This window comes from Paralichthys olivaceus, chromosome 11 (genome assembly GCF_024713975.1).
Source record: "Paralichthys olivaceus isolate ysfri-2021 chromosome 11, ASM2471397v2, whole genome shotgun sequence".
NCBI lineage: Eukaryota > Metazoa > Chordata > Actinopteri > Pleuronectiformes > Paralichthyidae > Paralichthys > Paralichthys olivaceus.
This window is the reverse complement of record NC_091103.1, coordinates 16,319,277-16,344,549: the sequence shown is the minus strand read 5'-3', so window position 1 is coordinate 16,344,549 and position 25,273 is coordinate 16,319,277. Positions and strand designations below refer to the sequence as shown.

General features: G+C 43.3%; 1 protein-coding gene across 1 annotated transcript in view; it reads left to right on the top strand.

Annotated features, from left to right (window-relative positions):
- The window catches only part of npas1 (neuronal PAS domain protein 1), a 64,586-nt gene that overhangs the window by 2,270 nt on the left and 37,043 nt on the right, over positions 1–25,273 (top strand). The window contains exons 2-3 of the mRNA XM_069534486.1: positions 25–165; positions 23,576–23,740. The gene's annotated coding sequence lies outside the window, so the exon portion shown is untranslated. The remainder of the gene's footprint in view (positions 1–24; positions 166–23,575; positions 23,741–25,273) is intronic.

Genomic DNA, 25,273 nt, shown 5'->3' with positions numbered 1-25,273 from the left:
TTTTCTTTCCCCTGTGCTCAGCAGCTTATCCAATCACACTGGCCACTGTGTGTTTATCTGAGTGGGTGGCAGGATTTCTGTGCCATTCATATTGTCAACTGGGACCCTGGCAGCTCTTCTATTCCCAGCCTGGCCGACCCTCTCTCAGCCTCCTGACAGTTCCAGGTTAGCCCTCACTCCTCTCTCTCCCCCTGGCCCTCCTCTTCTCTCCCCTCCAGCTTTCCTCTCCAACTCTCCCAGGGGCCCCACTGAGAATACTGCTCAGATCCAGGCCTCTGAGCCCCAAAGCCGGCCCTAATCCTCCCCATCGATCGCCCTGAGAATTTCCTCCCCAGCACAGCAGGCCCCGCTCCTCGGCGCTCACGCTCCTGAACCATGAGCATGCAGCTCTTCTCAGTCAGAGGGAAGGCAGAGAAAAAAGGGCCAGGCAGATAACCTGTGCCTTTTCAACAGATGGGTTGTGTCGATGCAATGCGAGTTATTAGGTGGTTATAGCAGGCCGCGTGTTGCAGGTGTTGTCTCTTCAGATTTCAATAGACATGGCTGTCATGATCACAATGATGTTTCAAGCTGTAAAGTCTTTTCTTACTCAGGTTGCAGTCAGAGCTCGTCAAGATCTCTGCAATTTTATTCCTCTTTTCACTGACTTCACTGACTCTACAGCTGTGGTTAAGAGTGTGTGAAAACTATCGTAAGTAGCAAGCAGCAGTGTAAATTATTAGAATAGTCACCAAGTATCTTATTTTAATACTAGGAATCTCGGTCTGGATGTATGGGTTAGGGTCTCAAAGCTTATCTCGAAAATTATTAATCCCATGTACTTTAAACTTCTTTTGTTGAGTTCCAAGTAATGCAGTTTTGACTTTCAATATTAATATATTTTGAATATTATCCAGGTGAATGGTTCTCTGTAGCAGCGGAGACTGGTACTCATCAATGTAAGTGACATCAATCAGGACAATAGCAACTGATTCTCTAGTTTGGGATTCTGAGTTGAGCTTCACTGAACTTTTAATAAAGAGGGGAACAGCTCTTTGTGCAGCAGCCTCTGGACTCTGGTGTCCACCATGTCCTCAACAAGTCCACAGCCGGTCTTTACTTACTGTGGCTGAGTTACTGCAGGTGACTTTCACTGTGCAAGTAAGTTGTAACTATAGCATCACTACAGACAAAGCTAAGGGCTCGTTCATAGACTGTATGAAAGAGGGACGTTATGACAGTGCCCTATAATTGAAGCCAAAGTGTGCTGTACAGTTCATAAATCCCACCTCTATTATAGTGGATGGGATATGGACCAAACTAAAAAAGTACACGTCTATTATATCTTTTATTTTGGTTGGTTGTTATCACACTGATGTAAGTGTTGATCAGTGTTAGGTTTTAATTAGTTATTTGATGTTATAAAAACAGGGTGAAACAAGATTGACAGCTGTCACTGACTCACAATCGGTCAAGTGTGAAGTGGAGACAAGTTGTCCATCTTTAAATGCAGTCTACGTTCCAAACTGGCATGATTAGAATGCACTGTACTTGTAATGGATCAATGGTTGAAACTTTAACCTGGACCAAAGTGGCCTCAACATTTTGTGCCTTTGAGGCATGAAAATTATTCACATTATCCAATTTTATATAATAAAAAAACTATGAATCGATTAAAATCAAAACATGTTGAATAAGACTGGTTGTGCCAATGTGATGGAATTTGAGCTGATCTGAGAGGTCTGCAGGGACACGTCAGATAAATCTGAATGTTGGGAAACAAGGCTCAACTATGCAGAACACTAGATAAGCACAGATTTCCTGCCACTAGGATTGACCGTATCTCCGTCCATCATGGTGGAGTAATGGAAGGTGGTGTATGCTATACAAATCTGCTGAAAAGATGAGAAAGCATCATTACTCGAGTCCTCCTGGGAAAGCTCCCAACCAACAGTCTATCCTGCGCAACATACTCGTTCATAATTTATTTACGCGACAAGCTTCCCCTGGACTCTGCTGCGCGCATGTTTTTACTGCAAGTGTGGAGGTATTCTCCTCTGTGGTACCACTGTGGATCCAGTACAATAGTAGATGATTAAACCTCCTACTTTTTTAAAACATTTACTGTGTGGTTGGGATGTTAAATTCAACCCAATCTTGAATGAGACAGAGAAAGAGGGAGGGATCTGGAACGTTTAGATGTTGGTCTGTGGACCAGTTGGAGCATCTCTGTCTATACTGGCATTAAAGAACCAGTATATCAATACTCTGTTTAAACATGGCTATGAGTCACATTTCCAAATCAGGCCTTGAGATATTTTTGGCCTTATCTGTCTCCTGTATATTTTGGGTACATTTCAGATCAGTTATGCTTTGGTGCATTTTCACAATATAGATGTTTTCTCTTTAATCGATATTTGGATTTTATTACTATTGATGCCTAGCTTCTCTTTACAGTGGACAGCACACACACACACACACACACACACACACACACACACACACACACACACACACACACACACACACACACACAGCATGTCCACACTTCCAGCCCTCTATACTTCAGTGTGTCACTCTTTCCTCTCTTTCCTTGCCCTTTCCTTATGCTCCCTTCCCTCCTTCCCTCGCTCGCTCTCTTTCGCATTTACCCTTGCTCTCCCTGCTCTCTTCTTGTCCACTGCCTCCCCTCTCTCCTTCCTTCCCCCCCATCTCTCCCCCCCGTCTCCCCTCTCTCCCTCTTTCTCTTTATTAATTTATTGGGTTGTTATTCTCCTTGCCTGGCTGTGCTAATGAAGGCAGGATGCAGATGAGGGCGAAGGTCGTCTCTGTAGCGATCGACCCCGCCGCCCCGCAGCATGGCACTCTGACTGGCACAGGTCAGTGGCAGCTGTCAATCAAAACGCACACGCATGCACATACACACTCACGTGCACGCGTGCAATCACACGTACACCATCACTTAAATCAATTCATACATAAAGATAATGGCTATATTGTCCAACAATTAACAATTTGTAATTAGCTGTACAAATGATTATGCCTGGGAGCAGATCCTCTGATCATTTTTAGATCTTTTTTGTTTTTACATTTTGGAGGATGTTAAACTGTCCACAATTTGACAAGAGAAGCCTAAACAATAGAGAATGAGAAAAACACTTCAGATCAATTTACAATCAAGATGTTTCACCCAATATTTATAGCACTGAATAAGTAATTTAAACTACACGCACCAGAAACATGAACACTTGAACAAACATCATAAGAGCTCTCCAAATAGACTGTTTAGAAAAGTGGATGTAGAAGTTTGATTTCAGTTTATATTAGGGCATGGAAACTGTCTGACCGCTACTGTAGTCCAGTTGGTGCAGGTTGTTAGTGAAGGTGGGCGTGCAGTGATGTTAAACATGGTGCCGGACAAAATGCCAAACTTGAGGCTTCAAAATGGCTTGTTATTGCCACTTTTCTAATAATTGGTTAGGGAAAGAATTATGTAATGTTGGTCTGTCTGTCAGTCCATATCTTTTATCCAGACTGATATATCTCACCAGCTATTTCATATATTGTTTGGACCATATTGTACAAGTTTTCACAGTGCCCAGAGGATGAACCCCTGGTTTTCCCATCAGCTTTAACTGTCTGTTTGGTTCTAACTGCTCAAGTCATATGTTGAACATATTGAACATCTTACTTTAGTTAGTGAATTGCGAGCAATAGCATTGGTTGTTTCTTTTTGTATCTTGTTAATCATGATGCAGCTTTAAGATGAGACCCACAGAACATCAGATGTGTCTTAAAGGCATCAGCCCAACACATTTACTCACACACAGTTTTTCATTCGACACATTAGCGTTTGTCTGTGCACGGGTGGAAGTGTTATAGCAAAGTGTCTAACCCCCCCCTGCCCTGTCTTTCATTGGCCTCGACATGGTGAAGACCTTTGCGTCCCGTATCTCAACGCTTGTAGCAGTTACAACCCTCTGCTCTTCATCACAGCATGTCAAGAGAGAGAGAGTGTGTGTGCACTCAGATGTCTCGGTGCATGTTGATTTTGCTCATGGTTATTGTTATAGGTTTATTTGTGTGCTCAGCCATGTTCTTCAGTGTGTTCACCTGCATCTGGGCGTCTGTGAATGTGCTTCAGTGCACAACAACCACACACACACATTCACACACCAACACACATGCACACACATATCTCTATTAGCAGTATAGTAGTGTTAACCGTGTTATGCCTTGCGTGAACCTCCCCACCTTTCCCTCATATCTATGCAAAGCTGGGGTCCTGTCAATCAGTCACCTTGGTGACATGGAGCCCCACCTCCCCAATTAGAGCTGACAGGGCAGGATTAGGAGGGGGGCGGGCCCCCGCCGACCTGCCTACGTGTCAATCACGAGCCGGGCATCCACATGCCTGTTTACTGTCAGATCCCATCTCCGTCTGTCAGACTGCACGGCAACCATCGCCCAGGGAGGAGGGGTGGAGGGTGGGGGGGAGGCGGAGAGAGGGGAGGAGGAGATCTGATCGGAATTAACTATGCTTCTCCCCACAGACCGACCGTGCTTTTAATTCATGAAAGGGATGAGAGGAAAGTGGGAAGAGAGAGGGAGTGATAGAGGGAGGAGAGCATTTAAAACCCAGAGCAGGGCCTTCTTTAGAAGTTTTCCAGAGTGATGTTTCTTCTCTCTCTGACAATCACTTTTCTTCTCTCGCTAACTCTCCCTCCTGTCTTTCTTTCTCACTTAGATTTCTTTGCGAAGGTGCGTTTCATGCCGCCTCAGAGCTCCTGCGATTTATCAGCAGTCTTCCCTCCCTCTCTCTCTCTTTCACTCTGAAGTTATTTGACTCAGGTTTTTTAAAGTCGCACAAATATCTATTTGTAGTTTTTGGAGTTCGAGAGTTAAGGTCATTTTATTTAGTTCTGGACATGCTCATGCAAATTTGTCTCTGTTTCAGTTCGTGTCTGGAGATGTGGATCCGGCCTACACACCTACAGTATGTGAATACATAATGCTGCGCTTTTAAAGCAGTGTGATGCGTGCTCACACTGTGCTAATGTGTGGCTGTTTGTTTGCCCGTATATTCCTGCTGCCGCCATCCCTGGTGTGTTTGCATTTCCTCTATTTTAGGGTCTCTGGTGGTGGCTTTACTCTGACCTTTGTGCCCCAGCTCTAATCCCCCAGCAAATGAGGGCTGTGTGGGGCTGAAGGGGGTGTTTGGGGGTCTCAGTTTTAGGATTAGAGGACCAGAGCGAAGGTCTTGGGGTTATGAGGGATGAAGAGGAGGGAAACAATAGATTGTACAAAAGAATAAAAGGGAAGGATATTGTCAGCATTGTGTCGACCACCAGTGGATGTATAGGACATCAAATTACCTCCACCAAAGAGATTTATAATCGCCTCATCTTTGTTCGTCTTATTAGTTGATCAAGTCTATACCTCACAGATTTTTACATTGGTCTGTGGTCCAGAGAAGGCTTCATAGTTGTTTCTATACTTGAGTTGCACATTTCTGTCTAAACAGAATATTGCAACACAACATATTTTGATGAATTTTCAAAATGTATTCATTATTTTTTAACATTTCATTTTGACTGTTATGCTGAATTATTGCTTTTCGTATTTCTTTTGTAGACGTAGATTAGATTAATTTAACTCCTTAAATTTCTTGAATGCATCATTCATTACAACCATGTTTGGATAAAATGTGAACATTTCAATTTGAAGCAATTTGATGCACATTCTGATGGCAAATCATTTATAGGCACCCCTGATGGTAATTATACTTATATTTTGCACTAACTCACTGGAGTCTGACTCAGCTTGATTCATTTTGACTTTGCACTTTGGAACAGAGAAAAGAAGTTGTGATTTCGCTAATGTCTTATTACTTCCTAGTAGGCAGAGTTCAGAGGTCAGGGACATTCAGTTCACCTAGCGTGACTGAACTATATATAAGCTGCTGACATTCAGTCAGTCTCTCTGTCTCTATTTTGGTTCAGGTCAGTTTCCTTTTCAGTTCAGTAAAATAAACCAATTGTTACAACTCATATGTGCATGGTTTCCCGTCTTGACGGCGTTCGACTCTGGAGCTGCAAAATATTCCACCTTGTTCACAGGGTAGAAGCTAAATGTCTTTATGTTGAAAACCACTTCTTGCTGCATTAGAAAACGATTCTGTGAGACCAGTGATGGGGAACCAACGGTAAAAGTTGTGGGTCGGACAAACAATGAACTGGAACTTGCAGCAAAGCTCATGAAGCTGAGGGAAGCTGCAGGTTCATGTGGGTGCATCACTATAAAGCAGCTTTCAGACACGGACAGTTTCTCTGGAGGACGTGTATGTGTGAAAGCAAATGTCTGATGGGGAGCCTCTTTCTGTGGACTTTCTCTGCCTGGCCCCCCTCATATAAAATCTGCAGACAGTCCAGAGGAGTCTACAGGAGAACACAGTGGGAGTTCCCCCGCTGTATTCCCCACAAAAGTGGGGGTTGATGATGCTTCCAACATGTAACAGAAGCACAAATTTTTAAAACTAAAAAACAAATATCTCTGAAAAAGTGGAGCCATACACGAACACGTCGAGAGAGTTTGTTGCAATAAGAGCCAAAACTGGTGCAGATGTGCTGTAAACAAAATCATGTGATCTCTGCAGTGGAATTAATATGTTGTATCCTGTCTGCTGCACCACCCCTCACCTGAATCCTGTGGAGGACACGTCTGTGCAGAGAGCCTCCTGCTACGTTGTGCATGTGTGAAAGGAAAACTCAGGAGAAATTCCAGACCCAATTTCGGGGAGATCCTCTGCAGGATATTATTTAATAATATTACAATATTATACAAAGAATAAACATATCAGAATGCATTTTCTAGTTCAAATCCAGATGTGCATGACAAACATCATTTAATTATTTCTAAAATAAAATATTTACAGCATCATGCAGCAGTGGTGTTAGCTTTTGCTGCCACACGTCTGTTTGTTACAGCTTTTTGCATTCTGTCTGTATGATTGTCAAGGTGAATTAAGAAATGCCATTTTATTCCGAATGTGCTGCTTGTCAGCTCTCATGCAATATTCTACTGTACCGTGTCATTCCTGCTGATGGCTGTATGTTTAAAGTATTTGTCAGTGCCAGTGTGTGTGTGTGTGCGTGCGTGTGTGCGCGTGTGCATTAGAGATGCAATCCAGGGTTGTGTCTAAGACGCAGCTCAGGTGTCTGTTGGTGTCTGCTGAACGACCTCGCTGCAGGGAACAGGCTATCAGGCTGAGAGGGAGCCTATCATGTTAATTACTTTACACACACCCGCCAACCAAGCGTGCAACACAACTGCTGAGCTCACACACACACACACACACACACACACACACACACACACACACACACACACACACACACACACACACACACACACAATCGCTCACCTGGGCACACAAGCACATGTACATACACACACACACAATCATTTGTCTTTCTTTCATTTTGTCGTTTTTCTGTCTTCCCACTCTCGCTGTTTGAAGGCCTTGGACATCAATTCCCTTTTGCTTTCGAGAAAGATTGTTTTATATTCTAATCAATTCAACTCTGTCTTGTGAAATTAATTGACATTCATTCAATGATTTTTAAATTCCTCTGAGGATGTTCTTTTGTTTCTGCCTGTCAGTGAGCTGCGAGCAAGATCGGGCTAAATGTTTTGTCATCTCGCACTCCGGGGTAAGCCTGCTCGGAAATGCGCGAGCCTGAGGTCAGCTTAACCTCCTCGCCGTCTCATCTCCCGTTGTCCTCGCCACTCGGGAAAAGAGATTCATGATCAGGAACTTAGGTGAAACTCATTCTGCTGTGGCCTCCTGCATACGTCACCTCAGGAGGACTTTTTTTGTGGTTTTTTTCCAGAATCATGTTAGGGGGGTTTGAAAGACGAAGTCCGGTGCTCTCAGTCTGGGGAAATGGAGGAGTGCTATTGGCTGGGGCAGGTTGATGCCTTTAGTTAAATGATGCTGGCACGCAGAGGGATTGCTTTGGGAAGTTGTCATCCATCATGATTTTAGAATGACTCAAAGCAGCACTCACGCTTTTGGGGGTTATGGTCTGGGGTCCATGATTGATGTGAAGTGGGTGTGTGCATGTGTCTGTGTGTGGAGTGAAAAAAGAGACTGTGTGTGTGTGTTTGTGCTAAAAATAAAGAGGCCTGTAGTTAAACTGTTCCTCTGCTTCACTGGTTGAAGTTAGACAACAGTGATCAGTGCAGCATTTTGTGAACCCCACCATGTGGCAAAGTGTCTATACCGATTTATGTCTCATGTCTTTTCCTCATTTTGTACATGAGTGCCCGTGCGTGCGCCTGGTTACACCCCTGCGTGAACCGTATCGCTTTTCCTTAAGCTGAAGTGTTTTGTCTGTATTTGCCTTTCTCCCTCTTCCTTTTCCTTGGTTCATGTCTCACCCAAGTTAATTCTTCAATTAGTGTGATCCCGATATTCAGGGGAGATCATGGAGAGGGCCCCACCAATCAATGTCCAATTAGCGAGGCTCCGCAGGCCCAGAGAAGAAGAGGACAACTGCTGTGGTAATTTTAGAGAACGGGGTGGTTGGGGTGGGGTCTGGAGTTGAAGGTAGAGCTTTAGTGGAAGAAAGAGATGAAAAGAGGGCGAGAAGAAAGCGTCCAAAGCTCTGCCAGTGGGCGGAGGTGAGGAGGGAGCATCTGGGCCTGAGGAGGGAGTGTGGATGCTCAGTCGAGCTGCGTGCGAGGACGGTGTAATTAATCCATTGAAGATGTCTGATTGCTGATGACTTTGGGAATACCAAAGTGGTGGCTGGGCCTGGGGGGGAAGGGGAAAGAGGAAGGGGGAGGTCCGCAACAAGATGGATGCAGGGATGCGAGGAGAGGAAAAGCAAGAAGGGCAAACGGAGGGAAAGAGTGAGATTAATTGAGACGAGGGAAATGCAGCAGCTTTTAAATGAGAGGGATGAGATTCAGTGACAATGCGCGAGGAGGAAAAGAAAGGGGGAGGAAAAGAAGAAAACAAGGAATTGATCGTGTCGGGGTGAGGTCAAAGCATCACTCACAGTGTTGTTAGGGGGACAGACCTCCAGATGCCACATATATGTAAGGAAAAGAATCCTTACGGCGGCTAACTCATCCTCGCTGCCCTATGAGACAAACAAGTGTCTGTTCTTCTGCTAATGCTAATATGCTTTTAAGGCACTATTAGCTGGCTGCGCTTAGCCTTTATTTAATGGACTATTAATTTGTTTCAATGCATTTGGTCTCAGTGGCTACAGTACCAAGTTGACTTGGCCGGAGCTCAGCTCCTGAACAGCATGTGATTTACTCACCCGCAGCTATTCGAAGGCTAAGCCTTTATAATCTAATTAAATTTGATAAAGCAGGGTAATCTTCAGAGTATTATGGTGAGTACTCATCATACTGATACGCTGATTTTCTGCCACTATGATTGAAGGTTTGCATTTAAGGTTTTTCTTTTTTTTTTTGCATTGTCACTTAAATGTGTTTTTAAGCTGTAGTCACCGTCTTGCAGTGTGCCTGAACACAAAGTTCATTGAGGACTATAGTCAACCACTGGATTTTCACATAATCCGGAAGAAAATGCTTACAAAAGTTGAGTTCTCTAAATGTTTGATGTCTTTCATGTCAAAGAAAAAGACAGACTGGGTCTAGACATGTTGACATTCAAGTCAAATGGGTACACACCTGAACAAACAGTGCAGGCTGTATGTGGTGGGATGGTGCCCATATTTTTGTTGTCTGGCTCTGCACTGTTTTTAGTTTTTCATTCATTCTTATACATTATGGCTCTGTTTTTTTCTTTTACTTTTATTGTAAAATATTTTGTGACAGGAGGGTACTACATGTATGTTAATCTCAGTGAAATTAGATTTACATTTATTACATCAGCCAAGGAGGTTATGAAAGAAGTGGTCTGATAACCTAAATGACAAAGGTTATCAGACCACTTGTATCTTTTAGTTTTCTACTAAGGACTAGACAATCATGTATAGCTCAGCCAAAGCTTGTGTATTATCTTATGATTCTAGTTTTAACTTTAATTGGCTTTAGTGTTAGAATTCATATAAAAAGAATTGTTACTGTGTTTCCCTTTTTGTACAATTGTGCAGTGAGGGGCAGGATCTTAACATGTTTTAAGACAGTGTTATCGAAATGTTGACAATAATCAAATAAATCAAATAATCAGTTAAAACTGCAGCTTTTCAAAAATATTTTTCATTTCATCTCTGTGAATCACAACATCCATCTTCCATCTATATCAAAATGATCTTATCCTATCACATTTTTGAGTGATAGGAGCCTTAAATGTGAAAATAGAATTTGTAACATATAAGAATTAAGTATTGCCTGCAGTGCCATAGACCTCCGACATTTTATAACAATCAGATTTCAGTCGAGTCTTCATTACAGGAAAGAAATGATCGTTTGGATCTGTCAGGTGAGAAATATTCCAAAAGCCTGTGCATTGTGTTTTTTATTATAGTCCTGCTTCCACTGTGCTCTCCCACATTTGAAAATGCCAACCATACACTGTTCATCTAATATGGATTCAAACACCCTTGAAGGCTAGCTAAAAGCTGAAGGTCGAGACTTGAACCTCATTTCGGATCCAATTCTGAGAACAGAACCAGAACGATGTAATCACTGCTCCACTACTTATGGACGACACAGTACATTTGTCCACATGCTGTCATCATCCAACACAGATAAGGTAGAGAGGGAACGTCCTTTTTTTTTTTCTTCTTTTCAGACCGACGTATACAGTCTGAGTGAAGGAGATTAAATTTAACGGTCTGCGCTGGCTGTGCTCCTCCATTTTTCCTTCTCATGTTCATTTACAGCAGGAATTACGTTTAATAATTAATGCAAAAATGCAACCTTTAATACATTCAATAAATAATTGAGAGCGAACATGATACTATTTAATGGATCGCTTTTGATGTATCTGCATGCGTGGAATGGTCAAGTCGTGTGTTTATTAAAGTCACCATGGCAACAGCGTGGAGGAGATTTGCTTTTGCGCTTAACTGACATCTTGCCACACCATCCCGTACGACTGTATTTACATTTGACGACATGGTCACACACGGTTTAATTTTAAATTCAGATTAACCCTCACAAATTGTCTGTGACATTTATGGTTGTAATGCAAGGATCTAACGAGGTGATCATAACGGATGTGATTGGCTACGTGAAACAGCGTCTGCACAGGTGGGAGTGTGTGTTCGATAGCATAAAATGCTTAATTGTGCATGTTTGAATGTGTATTTATTCATTCACTGGATACAAACGTGGATAAATCTGGTATTTATAGGAAAACAAATAAGTTTGAAGTGTCAGCATCATGATACAGGGTGTTCTGCAGCTTCATGACTCACCTGTGGCCCTTCAGGCTCAAGCCAATGGGTTTACTCAGTGAGCGAAGAGACTGTGAGGTGGGGGGGGAGAACACATGAGGTCATGAATGGGGGGAGGTGGAGAGGAAAAGGGGGCAAAATAGAAATTAGCAGAGGGTAAGATGACACTTGGAGATGGACTGACGAGGAGATACGAAAAGAGCGGAGAGAAAATTGTCCAGAGTGGAGAAAAACGGTGACAGGCAGTGGCGGAGTGGAGCGAGAAAACGTAACAGACAGGGAAAGCGGCGCGGAGAGAGAGGGAGACAGGCAGAGACAGACCGAGGAAGAGATAGACAGTGACAGAGGGAGAGATAGACGGGCTGTGTGAGGATGCAGAGAGTGTCCCCCTCTCTCGGCTGCTGCCAGAGGCAAACAGACAGCCTCTCTGCTGCCGGAATGCTAATGCAACAAGCTGCTCCTCTCCCCCCTCTTTACCTTTCTTCTTCTTCTTCAACTCTCCTCCGCACAGAAAGTTAAGAGACTATAGACACAAGCGTGGACTTTGATAATGGGGGACCCCGACACTTTCATGTTATTTGCACTTTGCAGAACCGTGTGCGGGTGTTGGTTCTGCATATCAGGTGCAAAGAGTGTGAATGATTGTAATTGTGTGTGTGTGTGTGTGTGTGTGTGTGTGTGTGTGTGTGTGTGTGTGTGAGTGAGTGTGTGTGTGAGTGAGTGTGTGTGTGTGTGTGTGATGAGTGCAATCGCATATTGGTTTATTTTGTTACCTCTTTCCTGCACCCCCCTCCACTTTAACTTTTATTCTGTCACCATGTTTGTCTGCAGCTCAGTAGCCATGGCTACCTGTGGTGTCAGTGGGGGGGGGTCACTATGTCAGGGGCCGATTGCAGGTCAGTCCGTTGACCTCTCTCTGTCTGTGTCACAGTCAGCTGACCTCTGACCCCCACCCCCCCACCCCCTCAGCCGAGCCGTGGCCTGAGCGAGAGACAAAAAGCAGTTGTTCAGAGACGATAAATGTCTCCCGGCTTTATCATGCGGGCAGGTTTGTTCCTCCATCATTTAAGACACATTCACGTCGCGTCACTCGGAGAAATGCCCTGCGAGTAAAGACGATGGTTATTTTTCTGCTGTGGCGACAGTCATCAGTTCTCAACTTCAGGCAGGACGTAACCTTGAGTGGGGAGCAAGTCGGCTAAGTCCTGCCCCCACCCCCCACCACCACAGCCATCCCCACCCAAAAAAACTCTGTCTGTCTCCCTGTCTGTGTTTCTGTCTGTCTGCACGGAGATGGCAGCTTCTGAGAAATGGTGGCACACTCTGAAGTGTGATCCATTTAGATAGCGGCGTGGTGCTCTCCCGGCACCGCGCAGACACTTACTCCAGACACACACACACACACACACCGTGCAACAAACAAACACGGGCGTGAGAGCACGTGTGCGCCAGCGAACACACACATACACACCTGTGTGCAGGGACAGAAACAGATCTCTTCTTTCCAAACACACACACACACACACACACATGCGGCAGTCTCTTGACATGCACTTGCTTGGTTGACAAGTCCTCTCAGATAAGCTTGAGTGACAGGTAGGGAGTGTTGACTACTAGTGTGTGTAGAACACTTTGCTAGATATCGCCACCTTACGATGATTGTTTGGAATTTATTTAATCTGATTTGTATTATTTAATCTTAAAAATAACAGGAGTCGCTTCTTAACAGATACTGAGCAGATACATTTCGTTCTACTTAGTGTTTCCTGAAGGGTTCATCTTGTATCGCGTCTATTTATTTTCCGATGCTGCCTCCCTCTGTTTCATTTCGGTTGTTAATTTCCCTGCCACCGTTTTCTATCTCTTTTCAAACATATTGCTCTGCCCGTGTCATCTAGAGAGAATCTTGTCAAGTCTTTGGCAGTAGATGTTTGTTCAAGCTATATTTTGAGAATTCAGGCCTTGTATACCCTCCCCTCCCCTTCACTTCCTCTATCCCCAGGCCTCCCCGTGCTCCATTCCTCTATTTTCTTATCTACTTTCTTCTCCTACTTGCTCCTCTATGTCATTGCCAACTCTCTCCTGTCTGCTCTCCTCTGTCTTCTCCTCTCCTCCTCCTTCTCCCCCCCAACCTCCTTTCTGTTTCTTTTACACACCCTCTTTTCTCTCTATCAGTCTCTCTATTCTGTGACTGCTCTGGCTGGTCCCCCTGTGGCACACCGTGTCGTGTCCCTAATTTATTTATAATTAGTGCTCTTTGTCGGGATGCGCGGGGAATGTTAAAGTACACGCCACCTCGCTCTGGGTACAAATGGGCTGGTGTTCCTCCGTCCTCGCTGCCCGCCCTGACTGCCCAGCCGACAAGGCCACAGGGATGGACAGATCTTCCATCCCAAACCCAGACGCAAACTCTTAAAATTATAACGACTCCGCAGAGAGGAAAGGCTGCACACTGACAACTCCACCTTTATCAAATCATTCCTGTCCATAACTGACTCCTGAAACACTTATTTGAATTAGTAGAGGTCGCTGCGAAATCATTTTCTAATGAACTGTCTTACAACGAGGAAAGGAAAGGAAGTTTTCTGCCTTAGAATAAAGAAAAATTCTGCTTCACTGAAGAAACTAAGTAAAAAAAAAAAGTAACATGATGATTTAATCGATTGTTTTAAGAGAATAAAGAGTAAAGATGAAATTGACTTAGAGATGTAGAGTTTACACTGTGACTGACACCCGCTGAGATACAGATACACATTGTCAGCGCACTCACCTGTGCAACGCCTGAATGCAAAACAGAATAACAAGATGGGACAACATGTAATCTGAAAGTGTAATTTATTAAACATCCTGTTGAATTTTAATGGCCATCACTTGTAAAGTTGAGCTGTTTTGGGGGTTTGAGTCGCAGGGAGAAAAAAAAAAGGTATTTTTTATCGCGCCACATTAATGTCAACGCCGTCGTCACACACAACGTACATGAGCAGGAATGACGGCGCTGACAGGACTCACTGTGTGTGTGTGTGATCAGCCAGGAAGAGCTTTTGTCCTTGGGCTGAGAGGGCACCTGGCTCCTCTTCCCCGTCCTTGTGATCTCTCTGTTCCCCCTCTCTCGTGCCGCTCTATCCCCTTCTCTATCTGTCTCTTCCTCTCTTCTCTCGACTCGGATCCCTTCATCCCCCCATCTCGCGCTCTCCCTCTCCTCTGCCCAAGGCGATGCCGTCCTGCAGGCTTTGATCAGGGGGCCAGGGAGGGGAGAGGAAGTGGGTCAAAAAGTTGTGCTGGAGACTGCAGGAGAACAAGGCTGGAATATCGAGTAGGTGAGGCTGGGAGAGAGGGAGAGAGATGGGGTAATCTAGTGAGAAAGTGATAGAGTGAGAGAGAGGGTGGGAGAAAAGAACGGGGAGGGAGAGGGTAAAGAGGAATGGGAGAGGGGTGAGGAGGGGTGGAGGGGGGTTAGTGAAGCAACCGTGAGAGGTAGAGGGAGGGGAGGAAGGCCGCCCGAACTAAACAAGTAGAAAGAGATAAAAAGAAAATGAAGAGAGCAACAGGAGGAGATAGAGGAGAAGGACGTGGGAAAGGAGAGGTGTCTTCATTTACTGAGAGGGGAAAAAAACGACAACGCATTTGTCTTGAACGTGATGCTCAGCATTTAAACAGCAAGTCGGAGGATAAGGGCTTGTTTTAACTAATCTACAGTGTGCAGGACAGATAGTTCAGCCTCGTCTGTGTGTGTGCGTGCATATAGGCCTTTCTCTTTGTGTGTGTGTGTGTGTGTGTGTGTGTGTGTGTGTGTGTGTGTGTGTGTGTGTGTGTGTGTGTGTGTGTGTGTGTGTGTGTGTGTGTAGCCCGGCTGTATATAGTGCTTGGCTGTGGCTCTTTGTGTGTGTGTTTTTTTAAAAGATCATTAAGATGCATGGTTTATTAATATTCAGATCAAACCATTAATATTCGCCAAGTGTTTCTGCTCTCCTTGTGTCGTCAGCTCACCTGGGACTGGGGAGGGCAGAGGGGGGAGAATGGAGCAATGAAGAGGGGGGAGAGATGTGGGAGGACGGGGGAGGGGGGCAAAAGGAGTTTAAGGGGTAAATGAAGGAGGAGAAAGACAAGATGACGGAAGGAGAGGGACAAAGTGGGGGGACGACTTAGCGGCAATCTACGTGGGACTTGCGGGGACGAGGTGCAGGAGATACAGTGGAGGTGGTGGAGGTCCTCACGAGGGGGTCAGGTGTATTGTAATGGACAATCTGGCGATGCAGAGATGCGGGGCGCGGGGGTGGAAGGTTGGGGTGTTTAGGGGGTCCACCACTGGGACCTTGAGGTGAGAGGGGTGAGGGATTTTAGGGGGGAAGCGAGGAAGCAGAGGGAGTTTGGTTCTGGAGTAATTGGGCCAATGGGAGGATAACCATAAACACACACGCATACACACACACACACACACACACACACACACACACACACACACATTTAAAAACTACAAAAACACACATTCACTTCCACTTTTAGGTGCGCACAAATAACATGCACACAGTTTCTGAAAGACGCATAAACAAAACGCACAAAAACATTTACATACACACATGCTTTTGAATACATATTTTATGGAGGCAAACTACATGCGCATGTACTCCACAGACCAAGCGCTGATACAGCATACACAAACATGTATGTAACATTAATGGTCACATACAGCATGGAAACAGTGAATGCACACACACACACACACTAACATTTGGGACTGCAGCTTATTATTTCAGTTAATTTTTATTCATATTCCTTGAATTAAAAGATATGACATTTTTTTTTTTTGAATTCAACTAGACCTATGTTATATATTTTGTCGACTTGTGTATTTACATAATCCAAATTGTTTCTGACAATGTTCAAACCCAGAGAAATCCAAAATTTCATTCAAGGTAACAGGATACTTTATCTTTGTTGCCTTTTAACTGTGTCGTATCCGCTTGTCCATCTTCGCTGTAACACACAATACACTGTTAGCCAGTTAGCTCGTTGACTGGTTTTTCCCTCCAGTGCTTGTTTTTGCCTCTCGTCATGGATCACGATTATTTATTGTCGTTGTGTAACGTAAATCAAAACTCACATGATCCCACATTGGTCTTCATGTTTTGATGGAGAGACCCCTAGTGGCCGAAGTTATATACTGTACTTTTAAAAATGTAATATAATGAAAGATGCAGTTTTACAGACTCTAAGGTGAAAACCTTCAAAAAACTGTCTGTCCAAAAGGGACATTTTTTAAGTCTGCAAAGATGTAAAAGAGTAAAGCAGCATTCCTTGAAATTGAGATGCTAAAATGAAAACTTTGATCGATCAATGACAGATAACTGATTGTCAGTTAATTTTCAGTTTTAGCAAAACTGATAAATTATTTACAGTTCTAGTTTTAATCACATTTATATGAATACATGCACTCCATTGCCTCCTGTCTGCACACATGAACCACCCCCCCCCCCACGTCACACGCACTCACACATGCACACACACTCCAGTCAGTTAGATACACTCAGGCATGCACAAAAGCGGACAGCAAATTAAAGTGGTAATTACTTTTAAGCCCAGAAAGGTGAGGGATTGTATGGCAGGGAGCAATGGGTCACTGTTGAATAGAGAATAGCGGAGCAGGCAGACAGTGTGAAAGGCAGATATGCATCTCAATGAAATATGGAGGAGTGTATGCAACAAAAGGCGAAATGGCTCCTTAATGGCCGCAAGGCCTCAAAGAATTATTGTCTGATAGATTTGGAATATTATCTCTTCTGTAGCAGTTATCTTTAAACAACCATTCATACTTATCATGGCTGTGAGCCGCTGTAGGGAAAGGTAAAGAAAATGTTGTGTTCTGCTATGCTAAATTTGTATAGTCTTAAATATTAGGCTGAAAGCTGCTGAGTCTGTGTAGCAGTGTTACGTCTTGACAGAAAAGGATATCAGAAAACACAAATCCAGTGTTGCAGAGATAACTTTAAATAAATTTTCTAAAACAAAACTGTTTTAGAGACATTTGTACTGAGGTTCTCCTATTTATGGATATTTCAGCTGTTTGTTCTCACTTTAAGCTCCTTGTACAGTTCAAGCTGAAACAATAGGTGCGTTCGAGATGGACTTGATCTGATCTTGCAGCGTTGAATTTTTTGTTGTTGTAGATAAAACTAATCCTTTGGAAATTCCTTAGTTTTTGCGCAAAGAATACAATGAACAACAAAGTTGACTGATAAAATTATTTTAGTTGAAAATTAAATTAAACTATCGTGTCATCACATCTCTTTTGGGGAGAAACAAACCAAATGTTTTTCTTCTGTATTAATCACAATGTATGTGAATATTAAGAAGCAGAGTTATGTCGTCACAGAGGCGGCGCCAAGGTGCTGCAGCCGGAGGAAAGCACCTGCACAGTCTGAGTGCAGCCAGCTCACTCCTGCGATGTTTTAAGGTCATGTGACATGTAGTTTAGCAGCACTTGATGAAGTCGGACAGAAAGTTTAGGCCTGCATGCATTGTGTAATGCACCTCATGCTGGAGCCTACACATATGAAATGCATGGTCCTGTCTACACCTACGTGGACTGCGTCTGCCTGTAGAATGAAAACAGTTAACTTTGTTAAATTCATTACCAGTCTATTATCATTATGGTAATACTACCAGCAGAAACAACATCCTCATCACTCAAACATTATATCATCTGAGGCAAAGACATGTGAGCCGCTTCTGCTTCTCTTTCCTCTTCTATTGGTTAATGATGTCTCAACTTGCAATTGGTCCAAGAGTCTAAACTATCCAATAAACTGTTCACACTGCAAACGAACTGGACCATGGTTTGATCCAGACTGAGACCACCTCTTTTATTCAGAGTTTTGGTCTGTTGGTTTAGACTGTGGACACCTTTCACACCTGTTGTCTGAACCAAACAATGTGTGAACGTTCTCAATGTCCATAAAGAATCTATCCATGTGTGTCTGTTGGACTAAGTGCAAGATAAAGTTATTTTGGATTGCACATCCCTTCTTTACGTCCAATTCTGACCCACAGTGCCATAGTCAATCTCTTCTTCATTTTGTGACTCAATCATGTTCTATATCAAATAAATTCCACACTAGACAACAACACTTCAAGAAGATATGTTTGACACACATTTTCTTATCAGTGTTGCCTTTTTAACTCTAACTGAGACACTGTTGTCCATAGAAGAAAAAAAAAATCTGTGGCTATTCGTTGTGTGATCCATAGATTCAGACACAGTATGTTTGGATCAAATGTAAATATGTGCATGTGTCTAATATTGTCTGGTTTATTTTTGGAAGCATTTCAGCAGAGCAGCTTCATTTTCATTCACTGCACACTCACAGTGTGTTTTAGCTGTGAAAGAGTCGGCCAGGTTTCACAGGAAGTCTGTGGTTATAAATCTGATCAGTCTTAACACTAAAACTGACTCAAGCTGTTCCCTGTATTGTTGAGTGACCTCAGCTTTTGTGTGTTTGAGTAAACAGCAGTGACCTGTGATCCCTGGAAAAATCCAGTAACAAGCTACAGTATGAACACATCTCTCAGACTTCAAGGAGCTGAAGTACACAGTATTTACACATAACACATATTTCTTCTCTTCCTCTTATTTAATCCATATTCTCCAGTTCATGCCAGCGAGAGATATAATGTTTGCATCATACACTCATTTTACTCTGTTAGATCCTGATTGAAGTAGTCAGGGGTATATAAAGGAGTGAAAAAATCTTAAGGAAAGAACTTTTTCATTTTTTTTCTTTCAGTTGAGGACGTTTTAATGTTATTTCCACTTTAAAGATGTTAAAGTTTTTAAACATGTCTTCAGTCACTGGATTGTTTGAAGTGAGTCTCTGAAAAGGCAGATTTCTGTCAATACACTGAATTGACCGCAACCAATAGCATGTGTAGACAGGCAGAGAAACAAGGTCAGACATGGGTGGGACCGTCTTCCTGCCTGCAACAGTCGTCACACGCCCTTCCACATGCATGTGCGGATGCACACGCATCAGAAACACACATAAGCACTGACTAATGATTTTTTTTCTTACTGTCATTTACCCACTTGATTCAATTACTTTTCAGTTTCATCAGGTTAATTCCCCATCAGCCTCAGGTTGTGTTTTTTTCTGACTTCCAAGAGCACCCTGAGTTGTGAAGGGGAACACCTGTAATACTGCTCCGCGAGGCAAGCCTCCGGTTCTAAACTACGCCTCACACACACACACACACACACACACACAGCCAGATATTCCCTGCAAGTCTTCTTCAAGGACGCCTGGGGAAGACTTGGAGGACAAAATCACATACTCCCTCTCCCAGTGTCTCAGACGCGCTGCACTTCTAATGCAGACAGAAAGCCTCCTCCAAAGAGACGAGACACACTACACACACACACACACACACTTAAACACACAAATACCCTGAAAGGTCCTTCCACCTTCCCATCCGTTTGAGAAAAGCAGGACATTTTCTGTTTCTCTTATTGTCACCGTCTCCTGCTCTCAGTTGTTTCAAGCTCTTAAGTGTGTGTGTGTGTACGTGTGCGCGGGTGCGTGCGCGTGTGTGTGAAGTGGAGGGGGCTCACTGGGACTCTTTGACGACCTCATTCACTCCCTTCTTCTCCCCCTCGGCTGCGCCACAGCCGACATGCCCAACAATGAGACGGGAGGGTGGGAGTCAGACCCAGAAAAAAAAAAGAAAAGCACTGAATGCGTCTTCATTTGCCTGAACTTTTCACACGTCTTTCCCCTTTTGTTGCCGGCTGCCTGTTCACCACGGTGGTGCGAGCCGCTCGGCCAGTTTCCGCCGGCAGAGACGGACGACCAAAAGCGGCACTTTTCTCCCTCTGTCACCCCCACCCCCCCCCTTCTCTCCACAATGTTAAGCCCATTTTTAGCTTGACATAATCTGAAATGGTACTTAAGTGAATTTATGTCTACCTCAGTGCATTAACTTCTGCTGTTTCCTCCTTTATGTTGCTGTTTTTTTCTTCTTCCGTAGTGGGTGCAGCGATGGAGGGAAGCGTGAGGGAGAGAGAGAGAGATTTGAAACTCAGACCACGGAGTAGACAGCCTATCAGTATTCAGTAGAGAAAGTGAGTGATGGAGGGAGAGAGAGAGGGAGAGGCGGAGAGAGAGAGAGAGAAAAAGGAGGAGGGAGTGATGTATCAATATTCCGAGTAGTGTTTGAGGGCAAGGGGAACGAACAGAGGAGAGGAGGGAGAGAGGGAGGGAGAGAGAGAGAGTACTTCAGTGAGTCTCTGAGTGTGATTATTTGTTCACGTATTCGCTTGCATGTGTGTGCGTGTGGATCTGTGATCGTATATGTTGTTTTTGTGTTTATGTGGTTGTGGGTCTGAGCACATGTTGACTCTAAAGGTTGTGAACACAGTTCATACAGTGGAATATAACAAAGTACAAAGGACTGTACTCTGGTACAATGTTGAGGTACTTGTACTTCACATGGGTGTTTTCATTTTATGTAACTTTATAGACTATTTCAGTGGAAGGCTGCGGACCGTTAAATGTTGCAGACCATTAATTTTATAGAGGCTTCCATCAACATTTTGTAATTCTAAAGTAGAGCCTTGAAAATACTCATCTCACTATCAAAATGTAACCCTAAAGTCCAGTTTGAAAGAGTTTTCCTTCGTATGATCAAACTGATGCTGCAAACTTAAATGTTTTTGAATTGTAAACTAAATAGGCCACTCTCAGGTGAGATAAATTAATTCTGCTTCATGTGAGATTTCCATCAAAATATGTGTCCTGCATAGCTAGAAAACCCAGATAATCGAAGCTAACTGGTATGTTGTGTATGTGTTTGCGTGGGGGGGGGGGGTCTTAGCTCCACCTCCCATTACTGCGCTCCTAAGGCACTTTTTGAATTTTCACGCCGGCCAAAACTTTATGGTGTAAGTAACACGTGAAAGACCAGTCAGGCCTAATTGGAAGCTGTAGCCTGAGCATTAATATCACAGCATGGCTAAACAGTAGATATATTTTGAAAAAGATTGTTTTGTGGAGAAATCCTTCAACAATATCTGGGCCCCGTTTCCCAGAAGCATCTTAAGATCTTAGCTGATTGACTTACAGTGGGAATTAAACCTTCTTTAGTACTTTTGAGAAAAGGGACTCTGCCAGGTCAGTAAGCTCAAGCAGTCTGGCAGCATGCTGTTTCATATTATTACTCCACTACTTTACAGAGAAAAGTGTTGTGTTACTTTACAGACTAGATATTTTATACCAAAAAACTTTCCATCATCAGTACATCCACATGCATCATAATAGACTGAACTCCACATCAGTATATAATCATTTGGGACCAAGACCGATGGCTTCTGATACTGATATATTGGCAGATACATATATCTTTAAAGAATTGACAATGATTCCTAAAATGTTATCGAACCTTTACGACAACGAAAAGTAATTGGGGCTTAAAAATTTAAACCATAAACTATATACAGGTACTACGTACTACTACATGTGTACTAATACACATCTTTTCTGCTTTGTTTTTTCTGTAAGATCAAATTTTTCACATCAGGTGTTTATCGGTACACATGATCGCAGGTACCGTCAATTTTCATTGTACAAATCGATAAGGCTCCAGTTAAAATTTGCTCCCCCTCTGCTAGTAATAGTAATCTAATCATATGACATTTTCTCCATAACTTACTTTGCTTTTTAGATTTGTGGACTTTTACACATGTTGGCACAAGCTTCTACTTTTTCTCTTGTAAAGTGGTTCCACACAGTGTCATGTGGACAAATTACAGGTCGAGTGTGTGTCATGTGTGACACTTGGAGTGATACAAAAGGTAGTCATATTTTCTTTTCACACTCACAAGGTCACGGTTTCCATTTAAGGACAATAATTGACTTTTTCCATGAGAAAAATCTTCATCTTTTCCTTTTGTCAAAATACTTAACCTCACTGACAGGGACCTTGTGTCTCACTGTTATGGATGGATATGGAATGGACTGGTCAGAAAATGTGTATGACTGCTGGTCAAGTTCTATTTCCTACTGACGGCTCAAACTGCTTTATTTTATCCTTTTTAACTCGGATGTAGTGGTTGTTCCTAAACCTGTACAGTCAATCAATCAATCGTCATTAGCGATAGTGGAAGCAGATTGTTGTAGGTTTAAAAGGATGCCATGTTTTTTCTGAACCTTGAACAGAAAAAACTGTCAGATAAATTATTTGGTAACACTTTTCTGAGGCTAAGAAACGAAAACAGAAAATGAGGAAGGAAAATAATGACTATTGAGTTTTTATGTCATTTAATTTGGAGAAATTTGTTCTCAAAACGTATTTTTTTCAGTTGAGGGTGAGGCTGCAGGAATTTATATAAGTCTATGCATTGTCCTCATAAGTGGAGAAAAACATGTGTGTGTAGGGGGGGGGGGACAGAAGTCACAGTTTACGTTGGGATGTGATGGAATCTCTCACTTGTTTCAGTCATCCTCTCTCTCTCGCTCGCTCTCCTTCGCTCCCTCTCTGGCTGCTAATCAGCATTTGAAAGGCAGCTTTGACAGTGAGAAAGAAAGTGAGGGGGGCACCGAGAGGTGGGGGTAAACGAAAGCATGAGACACAGCGAGTTAGGGAGGGAGAGCCGGAGAGAGACTGAGGCGAGGGGCTGTACAAGCATGCCTTTTATATTTACTAGTGACTGAGAGAGAGAGAGGGAGCAGCTGAAGGCAGAGACAACTGGTGTGCACGGCTTTCCCAAGAGGAAATGAAAAGAAAGAAGCTCAGCGAGGAGAGTGAATGAGTGAGCGGGAGAGAGGAAGGGTGGGAGGGAGCATGTCGGCTGGAGAGAGAGGGAGCAAGAGAGATGGAGTGTGAGAGAGAGAGAGAGCGAGAAAGAGATTCTCACGCTGGCTGTGTCCTAATCCGAGTCCATCTCCAAGAGGCAGCGGAGCAGAGTGTTAGTGAAGTGAGTCTGAGAGCCAAGGAGAGCTACATCCTCTAGCCCCACACACACACACAGACACACACACACACACACACACACACACACCGACACACACTGTCTCTCACTCTCCTTCACACACACACTCTTGCTACGGGAGTCCACGATGTGTCCGGCAGCGCGGCCATGGCTTTTGTGAAAGTGAGGGGATTGCCGCTGCCCCTGTCCCAGCCCCCTTGGCTCACACACACCGTGTCTGTTTGCTGTGTTTAAGCCCGAGGTGCTGGTGGAGTAGGAGGTGGTGGTGGAGGGGGGACACTGCCAGGGCAGAGCCGGGGCACCGGAGAGGAGGAGGAGGAGAAGAAGAGAGGAAGAAGAGGAGAGAGACAAAGTGGATCAGATCAACAGCAGCAGACTGAACGCTGGAAATGTCCGTCAGGTGAGTAGATAATCTGACAAGTTACAGACAGCACACACACACACACACACACTCACACACACATGCATGAGTGTAAACACACTTTCTCACAGTCTCTTTTTATTTCCTCACAGACATCTGAAGTCAGATTAAAGCTGATTTTCATATTTAATCTGTTGCTTCACTTATCATTTTACAAATCATGATGGAGATTGAATCAAAGTTTTATTGTATTTTGTAAAAATCTAATCCTGAATTACTTTACCTGAGATAGAATATCAGGGTGTGGTGTGAACTTTTCACTGTGTCTCAATTAGGACAGAACAGAAGAGTTACATATTTATTACATTTGTAAAGTTATAATATTAACAGTGAAATAAAAGTCAAATATATATCATATGTCATATTTTTCCTGAAAAGATAAATGATAAAATGTAATTTAATGAAGCTTTTTATTTTAAATTTGACCGCTTAATTACTGTTTGACAGAACAATTAAATCTACATTTAATTACAGACGAATACATAGATTGACGTGTTTACCTCTACAAAAAAAGTGTAGATTAAAGCTTTACTATCAGTTAATATTGACGTGTTTGATTTGATCAGATAATTAGACTGAATGTTTGTTCTCCCCTGAAGGCATCATTATTGCTTTTTACACAAGTTCTTTGTGCATTTCATCTGTTTAGTTAAACTGATGAACACATGCACTGCGAACACTCCAGTCTTCGCTTTTTCAGATAAGACAAATAATTACAAACGTGTATGTTCTGTGCTAAATGACCGCACTAATAGTAGACCTCCACTTTCGGATAAATTGTATAGTGTGAGTGTATGCGCGTGTGTGTGCGTGTTGGAGTTGGGCATATAGAGGCTCAGAGAGTGAACGGCTGCGTGTCCGTCTCCACCTGCAGAGGCAGAATTGGTCACAGTTTACTGGCTTAGTAACGTTCGCTGCCTTCAGGGTGCTTGCAGCAGGTGGTCCAAATTGGCAGAATGACTGTGGCAAACGCCTGTGATGACTGTGACTGTGTTCACTGCTGCTCCAACGTAAATAACAACATCAAACCATCACATAAGGATTTCAGTGTCCGCAGGCTTTATTTAGTTTTTTCATCATTTTTCAGGTTTTGTCTTTTGGACTTTTGGACTAAAAGTCAAACAGTCAGAATAGTGCAACTGTTTTTTCCCCTGAATGAAAAATATGTGAGTATATGTGCGGTTGTGTAAGAGTAAATATATTAAGTGTATTTTCTATGATATCCTGCGTGCACATCTGCGTCTAACCATGTGCAGATGTTTGTGTCGACTGTTTATTTTGCACGCGCTCCCTGAACGTCACTCCAAAATCTGTTTGCTATAAATTGTGCTGTTTCTTGCACCAACAGCATCATTTCCACCCACACCTGCTGAGATAGCAGGTGCTTCAGATAAATTTAACCCAAGTAACTACCTGCAGCCCAGCATCTCTCTTTCAGGTGTCAGGGCGAGGCATCAAAACGTTACAATAATAAAGAGTTACTGTTAATACTCACAATTTCTATTCAGGCAG